The 10,390-nt window shown below is 43.3% G+C and overlaps 1 protein-coding gene across 1 annotated transcript in view; it reads right to left on the bottom strand.

Annotated features, from left to right (window-relative positions):
* Window positions 1-4,466: 4,466 nt before the first annotated feature.
* The window catches only part of Gcnt1 (glucosaminyl (N-acetyl) transferase 1), a 133,815-nt gene continuing 127,891 nt past the window's right edge, over window positions 4,467-10,390 (bottom strand). The window contains exon 4 of the transcript XR_015046159.1: window positions 4,467-4,971. The gene's annotated coding sequence lies outside the window, so the exon portion shown is untranslated. The remainder of the gene's footprint in view (window positions 4,972-10,390) is intronic.

The following is a 10,390-nucleotide window of genomic DNA, read 5'->3' as shown; positions in this document are numbered from 1 at the left end:
TTCCTGCCTTCAGGTTCCTGCCTTGAGTTTCTGTCTCACTTCCTTCAAGTATGAACTGTGATGTGGAAGTGAAAATAAAATAAGCCCTTTTCTACCACCTTTCTTTTGCTCATGGTGTTTTAGCACAGCAATATGAAGCTACACTACTGCACCTAAGTCAGCCACACTACCGCAGCTTCTGCCATCCTCCTTCAAAACTCTTATTTCTGCCTCATTTGCTTCTTGGTTTTAGATTTTTGTTTGTTTGTATGTTTGTTTAAGATTTATTTTTATTATTTTTAATTATGTGTAAGTGTCTGTGTTTGCATGTGAATATGAATGCACGTGCCCGAGGAAGCCAGAGGTGTCAGATCCTCAGGAGTTAGAGGAGCTAGATCCACAGGCAGTTGTCAGCTACCTAATATGGATGCTTGAACCAAACTCTAGTTCTCTGGAAAAGTAACTAGTGCTCTTAACTGCTAAGCCATCTCTCTAGCCCCTTCATTTTTATTTTGGTTCAGTGATTATCCCAAACATTGCAAGAACAGGGATGGGGCTATAACTCAGAGCATGTGACATTTCACAGGCCTCAGTTTCCATGCCCTGCAGTAAAGGATAAAGAAGAAGGGAACGGTGGAGAAGGAAAGGGAAGAAGACATTTATGAGTGTGTCGCCTACAGAGTTCCTCGATGTTGGCCAGTCTCCATCCTGCCTACAAAGAAATTATTACAACATGATGCTGTCCAATCCCTGTGTAGTTCAAGTTTTACCCATTGTCTCAATAAGTGTCCTTTATAGAAAAAGATAGAATCCAGACCACATTAATACTTAGTCATTAAGCCTCTTCCATCTCCTTCAATCTGGCATGATTCTTTGGCTTTCCATGACTTCTGCAGCCCTGACATTTGTGAATGTGACAGCTGTTCCATTTGGTGTCTCTCGGCGTGGCTGTGGCTGTGTGATTCAGGTTACTCGGTCTTTGGCAGTAGGATGTCAGAACTGACTTAGGATTGCCAAACTACTCCCTACAGATGCTCACTTTGAATACCTAATTATGGCAACACTGATGAAGGTTTCCGACTGGAAAAAAATCTTTTTCTGTCCCTTATCATTAAGGAGAACTTTGTTGTTATGGGGATCTGAATATGCCTGGTTGCTCATCAAACTTTTCATTTTACATGTATTGCTATGAACTTGTAAAAGCTTACTTTATTCGGCAGACTAAATAAATAGTGGGACTATTTATTTTGGTTCTCCGATTGTTCCCTGTAATCTGGCTCCTTCAGGGCGGCTTCTGTGTGCATTGATAAGTCCTCATGAGTCTTGGAACAATTCCCTACTCTGGCACAAGATATTCCAAATGTGACTGCTATTATCTACAGCCCAGCCTAGGAATTTCCCAATTGGTCTCCAGAGATCTAGTTGACTGTGTTCTCTATTAAGCAGGAAATCAATACTCCCAGGACTGTGAGTACACAGAGCTAGAGAACACACACACACACACACACACACACACACACACACACGAAGTCTATATGTTTACATCTACAAGTATTGAAACCCATGAGTTCACATATTTCATGAGTAAATATATTTCACCCCTAGCTCCATCCCACAGATATTCTTCCAGCTGGTTAGACCTTTGGTATCCAGTCAAGAACATATCTTCACCTAAGAACCCTAAAAACATGACTGATACAGAAGCCCCAGGCAAATAAAGTAAGCTCTGTAGACACAGGCACTCTCCATAAACAAATGCTTTTCAACAGCCTGGTCTTTAGCACATATTACATACAGCAAAATGCTCATCCCACTCCTTTCTAGTCAGGGATCAAGCCCAGGGTCATAGGGGTCATAGACAGGAGGTGTGCCTTCAAGCTAAGGAGACACGGAAAATATCCAAGGTCATGTATTTCGTTAATGTCCTTGAGGAAGTAAGTAGCAGAAACTCAACCAAAAAGTTAAATTGAATCAAATCAAACTTCTCATTCTATTAAGAGCCCAGGATCAAAACTTAACTTCTCTCTGCTCTCAGGTTGACCCATTTCTGTGGATAGATTTATTCTGAAGTGTTGTCACCTATGATGGTTTAATACAAACCCACAAAGCTCAGGCTGTGGATCTCATCTGTTTGGAAAGTTACCGGAAAGGGTTACCTCCTGCCCAGGGGCCCCAGCAAAAACACCAGGCCTCCTTATATTGGAGCAACATAATATTCTTAGATTCATAAATAGCTTTACAGCTAGTAAAACTTAATGGAGAAAGGATTCCTCCACAGCTTCAACTAGAAGAGGTACTTGAATGTTTGATGTTCAAAATTACTTTCTTACCATAAAAGTGATTTTCAAGTATATATATATATATATATATATATATATATATATATATATACTAGGACTGCTCAGTTGGTAAGCCTGGCCATCTGCATTTGATCCCAAGAACTCATATCATAGAAGGAGAGAACCAATTGCTCCAAGTTATTGTCTGCGCATCCCCCACCCCACCCCCAACACCCACACCCACACACATACCTACAAACTAAATAATCAAATAAGTGTAAAACAAATATATGTATAGCTTTTTAAATAATAAAATCTATACTGGCTATCCTGAATTTTCCTATAAAAATAACAAACACATTTTAATAGCTTTAGTTCTTTGTTAGCATGATGCATGTTTAATTGAAAAATACAGAGAAGGAGAAAAAAAGGCAAAATAGCACAAACCCCTCCTGGGTTATCACTTGAACCTCCAATCAGAAGGTGACAGTACTGTGACAGCCTCAGTATCAGAGATGGGTAGTAAGACCACTGAAGTCACAACCAAGCTCAGGCCCCTTGCCCAGCTGAGTGTCTCTGCTCTCCTGTTGTAATCCATTTTCTCAGCATAAAAATAAAACATCCTTGTATTCTTTTCTTCTTATTTCGACTAAATACAGAACAGGATGCCAAAACTGAGGGTAAAAATTATGCAGCCTGCCCTTAAGCTTAGAGAACCTTTCTGGATGGGCTCCTTTGAAACCCACACTTACATTCCTATCTATCACTCACCTATAGAGAGACAGTATGGACATTTTGTGTTGTGAACATCTTTCCCAGTGCTGAAATCTTTCAGAGGATTTCCTAGAAGCCCACTAGAGATTATCTTGAACTGTATGGATGGAGAGCAGGTTCACAACTGTGAGCCCTTGTTAATCAGTGCAGTTTGAGAGGGGTGGTCAGGGGCCTGTGTTAGCTTACGTAACAGCGTTCTTTTCCAGGGCTGAGCAGCCACACTGATGGGGCTGAGGCCATCCTGAGGACATAGCCTTGAGATTCTAGAAGCTAGGTTGGTGTTTGCTTAAGTCTTATCTATGCTGCCAAGCCAGTGATTTAGAGGCCAGGGCCAAAACCAAGTTGAGAAGAGGGTGCAGGGAACCCAGCTAGAGTCTAGCCACCAAAAGGCTCTCTGCCAACGCCCACCGACATTGGGCTTTGAATATCTTTTCATCTTGATCATCTGGGAGAGAAAAATATTTTTCTTTCTATTCGCATTTCTCCAAAAAACCAAGCATCTTGAATGTTTCTTCTCATGTGGGTTTAGCTAAGATGTTTTATTCATTTTTCAGATGAGCTAGCCATTACTGAGATTTACTGGCTTGTAATTTTTCAAGTACTTGCCATTTAGGGATCCCAGGTCACAAATCCCTATGGAGTTTCCCATTACCTTCCCTGTGCCAGGGAATACCAAGCCAAGCCAGATTCTCAGCAGGAAACTCACTGGGGCACACCTGGTTCTTGGATGCACAGTTCTAGATAGTGGTGCACTGAGCTCAGCCAGGTGTGTTTCTTTGAGCCATGGCCAACCACAGCAGTTTTGAATGAAACCTTCTTGTCCTTGGCTCAATAATTCCCCCAGAGCTAGGTAAGCAGGAATTGGTCATGCTGTAATTGAAAGCACTTCCACCTCAAAAAGCTATTGACCCCACTTTTTCTTTTCTTTATCTTTTTCATTCTTCTCTCATATATTATATCCAGATCGAAGTTCAGAGATGACCTTGAACTTCCGGATCCACTTCTCCTCCTCTACCTTATGAGGTCTTGAATTATACCAGTTATACTGAACTCAGGGAAATTATGTATTCCTGTCTTGGCATTGGTCATATTTATTATTTATGTGTAGGAGAACATGTAAGTATAATTGTGGCAAGCCTACCCGGCACACTGATCTTCTAAATAAGAAGAGTGGCGCACCATGCTCCTGAAATCAGAACACTCTCCACATCTCTTTTCATGTGCTTCTTCCACACAGAGACTCTGGTGGAATGAGCGCTCACTGTCCAACCTAATGTGCCAACCAATCAGAGCTGATAGGCGTTCACTGTATAAGTGGTTGATCACAGGCAACAAAGCTGATGCTGCTCTCTGGAACCATGTCTGGAGTGACTCAGCCCTTCTTCGACCCATGGCATTGTGGTATTATGGAGTAACATCCCAGTAACAACGGCACTTATGTAGTGTTTATAAGTTAAATTTTTATCAGATTTATTTATTTCTGTATGTGTACGGGCATGCTCATGTGTCAGGGGGTTGAAGAACAAGTTGCAAGAATTGGTTCTCTTCTTTCATCACCTGTGGACTTCAGGGATCAAATTCAGGTAGTCAAGCTTGGCACAAGAACTTCCTCCTGCTGAGCTATCTCACAAGCCTCTATAGCTCTTTATAAATAGGCATTGCTCATGCTTCCTGCAGGAGAGCACATAGCCAAGAGGAGTGAACCGTGCTTGTTGGACTAGTGTCAAAAGGAAACAGAAGCAGGAAGATCACCTCACACTGAGAGGAGCCTTTGGATTCTGTTTGATCGGCTTAAATACAGCACAAAAAGAGCACATGGAATGTGATGGAGAAGTCAAGACGTAGGATGCAGTCAGGCTGCATGGGCAATTCAGGATTCACTTTTTTGCTTCTATTCTTCTATGTCTATGCTTCTTCACAGTCAAGCTTCAAAACCAGCCTGAAATACATAAAAGTCAAGCTCAAAACCAAAACAAAACAAAAATTGCCTTTTGTTCCAACCTCCTGCTGTGGTTTGGGAGCAGATGCTCTCCCAACTCTTAGTTCACATTTTGGAACCTAAGAATCAAGGTGCTAATTTTAAGAGATAGGCCCTCCCTCGCTCTAGTGGATAGCCCCACGCCCATATCTGCAGCACTAATTGGACTCCTTAAATTTTGTTCTTAAAAATGTGTTACATATCAAAAAGAAAGCATGAAGTTGGTAGGTACTGTTTTCTGTTGCTGTGATACAGAATGAACCAAAACCAACCTGGGCAAACGAGGGTTTAGTGCATAGTAAATTTCTAGGTCACACTCTGTCACTAAGAGAAGTCAGGGCAGGAACCTAAGTCAGGAACCTGGAGGCAGGAGCAGAAGCAGAAGCTACAGAGGAACACCGATTATGGGCTTGCTCACAGGCTCAGACTCAGCTACCTTTCCACCTCTCATGACCATTACCTGCCCAGGGTGACACTGCTCACAGTAGGCTGGGCCCTCCCACCTCAATCAACAATTGGTGGACTAAGTTATACCCATTTGTAAGGATTGTAACACTCCCAAAACTAGCATCTATCAAGCCGTCTTTTATCCTCCAATGGCAAAATCCACCAAAAATCACTTGGGAAACTTGTGTGGTCCTTGGTAAAACAAAATCATGTCTGTGAAGCTCATTGTCCAAAACCACGCTCAACCAAAGGCAGGTGGTTCCAGAGGTTTCTTTTAATGTTTTGTTTTGTTTTGTTTTGTTTTGTTTTGCTGTGTGTGTGTGTTGTGTGTGTGTGTATCATTTAAGAGACCTCACAACTCTAGACATCTCCAGATGCTACAGTGTTAGACGTGTAACAACCCCAAGCAGGCCTGCAAACTCATTTCATCAGAAATCCTACTGCCCTGGAGGACGCTTCCACACAGGAAACTAATGCTTGTGGGTTTCCTGGATTCCCTGGAGCCACTACTAACTCGGGAATCACCTCTCTTAGCTCATTACCACTGTCACCAGAGTCTACCTTTCTTCCTTTTCAGGACAGCCAGCTAAGTCTACCTCCCATACAAGAGCGTCACTACAGTTTCATAACCAATACCTGGAACCTTTGTTTTGAGCTAAGAAGCACTAATCACCAACCTGTGATTGGCAACCTTAATGAGAATCTGAATGGTCTCTGCCTCTTGGCATTCATGTCCTTGTGCATTTCTTTCCTGCGTGTGGGCTGGACTTAGTGACTCATTCTAGCAAACAGAACACAGCAAATGTGATAAAATGCCACTTCCAAAATTAGCTTACGAAGCAATGGTGACTTTTATCTTCTTTGTTCTCCCCCCCACACACACACACACCACCCCTGAGAGATGCCAACTTCCATATTGAGAACATCCCCACAGAGAATCCTGTGTGGCAAGGGATTGCTATCTAGAATAGCCAGAGAAAACAGGAGGCTTGCCAAAACCACATGAGTGAATCTGGACACAGATGGATGTTCCCCAAGATAGGCCTAGAGGTATCTGCACCCTTGGCCAAGCTTTGAGTTCAGCTGACTAAGAGATAGAGCCAGCTATGCAGCTGATGCCTGACTCAGACACTGAAATAATAAACATTTATTGTATTATCCATGAAGATTCAGAATAATTTGTTTTGTAGCACCAGATAAACTTGAAAAGAAATCAAGATTATCTTCCCCCCCCCCATCATTTGGAAATTTTCTTCTAGCTGGGAATAAGAAACAATAAATACTTGGATGAATTATCCAGTGATAAACCAAAATTACCTACAATAGTAAGTAGATAGATTAGGAATCACTGACAGAGTTACTGTGACCTGCAGGGTTTGGAAATTGCCCTGACTGGGGCTACAGGCAATGAGAAAACGAAAGACACACCTACAGAAAAGCTGGGCTCTGGTAGCCCATATACTCTGAAGGAGCTGCACTAGCAACCCAGAAACTCAGCGCATGTATTACCTACAGCTGAGTGAACGGATGGTTTGCTAATCCTGGTGTGTGGGTGGGTGGGGTTTGTAGAACAGTAGTCTTGGGCTACAGTCATCCGGAAGAAGAAAGCTATGGTTGATAAAAGTATCAACCATACATTCATCCTCAGACCAAGGAAAGATCTTGCCACACCCCTGAGCCTGAGCCTAGCCCAGGGATGGCTTTGCCATTCTCATGGGTCTGAGGTATTAGGGACCTTGACGTGGCCATGTGCACATCAACAATACCCAGGCCTTTATCTGCTCCCCACATAGGGACATTACCTTCTCCTGTCAGTCAGCCTACATTCTGCTCCTTTAAAGAATCGCCAGTGATTTCTAAGCTGGTTGATAATTGTCCCTGTCCTTAAACAGAACCTGAGGCTCAGAAGGAAAAATGAAGATACAAATCACAGACCAAATGAAGTTCAAGAAGAAAGAAGACCAAAGTATGGATACTTCAGTCCTTCTTAGAAGGGGGAACAAAATACCCATGGGAGGAGGTACAGAGACAAAGTGTAGAGCAGAGACTGAAGGAAAGACCATCCAGAGACTGCCCCCCCTCCCTGGGATGCATCCCATATACAGTCACCAAACCCAGATAATATTGTGGATGCCAACAAGTGCTTGCTGACAGGAGCCTGATATAGCTGTCTCCTGAGCGGCTTTTCCAGTGCCTGACATATTCAGAGGTGGATGCTCTCAGCCAACCATTGGACTGAGCACAAGGTCCCAAATGGAGGAGCTAGAGAAAGGACCGAAGGAGCTGAAGGACCTTGCATCCCCATAGGAGGAACAACAATATGAACCAACGTGATCCCCCAGAGCTCCCTGGGGGGATCAACCATCAACCAAAGAGTACACATCTCCAGGTGTGTCTTTCGTACCCATGGCTCCAACTGCATATGTAAGCAGAGGATGGCCTAGTGGGACATCAGTGGGAGAAGAGGCCCTTGGTCCTGAGAAGGCTTGATGCCCCAGTGTAGGGGAATCCCAAGGCAGGGAAGTGGGAGTGGGTGAGTTGGTGAGTAGGGGGAGGGGAGATGGGATAAGGGATTTTTTGGAGGGGAAACCAGGAAACAGAATACCATTTGAAATGTAAATAAAGAAAATATCTAATAAAAATCCATTTTGTATAATACATCGTACAATAAAATAATTTTAAAGCTCAGAAAACAAAAACAAAAACAAAAAAAGAAGAAGAAGAAAAGAAAAGAAAAGAAAAAAATAAAGGCAGCTAGTATGGTCCCTAACCAGCACCTTGGTCTCTCTAACTCAAGCCTACCCCAGCCTGGTGATACCCAATTGTTCTTCATCACTCAGGAGGCCAATGCCGGAGGATATGTGAGTGGTTATCTCTGAAATCCATCTTAAATAAGTCACATTCAAAGTAAATGGGGAGGGAACCTTCTCCTTTCTGGTGTAGCCTAAGACTTTGGAATTTATCCTGTGCTCATCAACAAGAAGACTGCTTACAAAATGAAAGCCACTCTTTAGGTGAAGGAGGGATGGGATGGGATAGGGGGTTTTCAGAGGGGAAACGAGGAATAGGGGGTAATATTTGATATGTAAATAAAGAAAATATCTAATAAAAAAGTAAAAAAAAAAAATTGAAAGCCAATCATCCTATCTGCCACTGACTTGAAGAGACAGTGGATTACAGAGGGAGATAGAAAGAACAAAGCAATATCTCGAGAGGAGAATCATCCAGAGGGACCAATACCAGTTAGGACAAGATGCACGGCTTCGATCTGGCTGCCTGCCAGAGGCTCAGTGCAGATCACTGAGTTAAAACTTGGGGAAACATACGAAGATGGACTTCAGGCTTTTCCAGCAGAAGAGAGAAGACCGAGAAGCCTCTACATGGCTGTCCAGAGTATCGGTTTTCTTAGATGATTCAAGTCCCCAGGAATCAAGCCTACAAATTTGCCAGCTTCTGTCTTTGCTTTTGGGAGTCCGTATTTAGAATGCATCCCACAGCCTGTGTTCTGAGGAATGATAATCAGGGATGAAATTAAGCCACCTGCCTGCACAGCACACAGGGATCTTTCCACGGGAAGAGGACATCACAGGTCTGGACCAGGCAGAGATGACAACAGGTGGCTGCTGCCTGGGAGACTTGATCTGCACCATGACATACCCCTGTGCTGATAACCACACCTGACTCTGCTTTCTCAGGTTGGACCAACTCTGCTTGCCCCAGGACCCCAGGGGCCAGAAAATTTTGCTCTCTATGAGCTTGATATCCTAATACATGAGGCACATAATAAATTGTGTGTGTTCTTTCTCCTGCTAAAATGTCAATTAATGGTGTCAGAGATGTAGTTCAGAAGAAGAAGCCTAAGTAGCATTTGCAAGGCTCTGGGTTCATTCTCAGCACTGCAGAACAAACTAATAAACTTGGTTGTGACTGTAAAGATGCCATTGAGTTTTACTTTCAGTGGCCCTAGTATTTTCTCACAGTGAAGGTCTAAGGAAACGCTTTCAGCAAGAAACAGCGCCATTTGACTTCATTCATTCACTCATTTATTCATTCATAATTTGCTGTACAATTCAGGCTGACCTTGAACTTTTCATTCTCCTGTTACAGCCTTCAAGTGCTGGAACTATTATAGTTCATACCCAGCTGCCATTTTACAATATGACCAGAATATTCTGTTCTTCAGTGAGGCCTGCCATCAAGAGAACACAGTGCCTAACTAAGTGGAAGGGGGAAAGACAGAAACTGCCTTCCGTATTGAGGTTTTGCCTTTTACTGTCTATTGTAATGCTATGTGTGTGCCCTAAGACCTAGACTCTGCACTTAGCCCCTGTGACCCTGCTCCCAAGTTAGTCCTGATTAGTGAATAAAGATACTAATAGCCAATAGCTCGCAGAAGATACCTAGGTGGGGTTTAGATTTCCCAGCTTGCCGTCAGATGGGACCACAGGGAGAAGGAGGTGCAGGAGAAGAGAAGTGGCCATAGGTTAAGAGTCAAGAGAGCGTGGCCCTGAGGGGTCCCCAATTGGAGCTAAGAGCACCCCAGATGAAACATAATAAATAGTAAGTAATAACTCGGGGTTATGCATAGGAAAGTAGATTCTAAGAGCATGGGGGGTAGGCAGCTGCCCAGCTCTTGTGCTGTTTAAGGCATATTGTAAATAAATATAAAGGCTATGCATGTGTCTTTCATCAGGAAACTCAATAGCCAAAGGCGGGGTAGAAACCCCGGGCCAGGAATTAAATAATTTCTTTAACACTCCCAGTCTCACCTGAGGTGGAAAAACAGAACAAAATAAGAGTGAAGGGCACTGGTGAAGACCCAGTTCCACAGCGCATGCGCACTACTCGAGCACAGAAACACCACAGGTCACCGCATCTACTGGGCAGCCGAGTAATGGCTGGGCGTGAACCCTAGAGAACTCCTTAATTAAGT

This window comes from Mus caroli, unplaced genomic scaffold (assembly GCF_978045245.1).
Source record: "Mus caroli unplaced genomic scaffold, Mus_caroli_1 scaffold_20, whole genome shotgun sequence".
Classification (NCBI taxonomy): Eukaryota; Metazoa; Chordata; class Mammalia; order Rodentia; family Muridae; genus Mus; species Mus caroli.
This window is presented reverse-complemented; position numbering and strand designations above follow the sequence as displayed.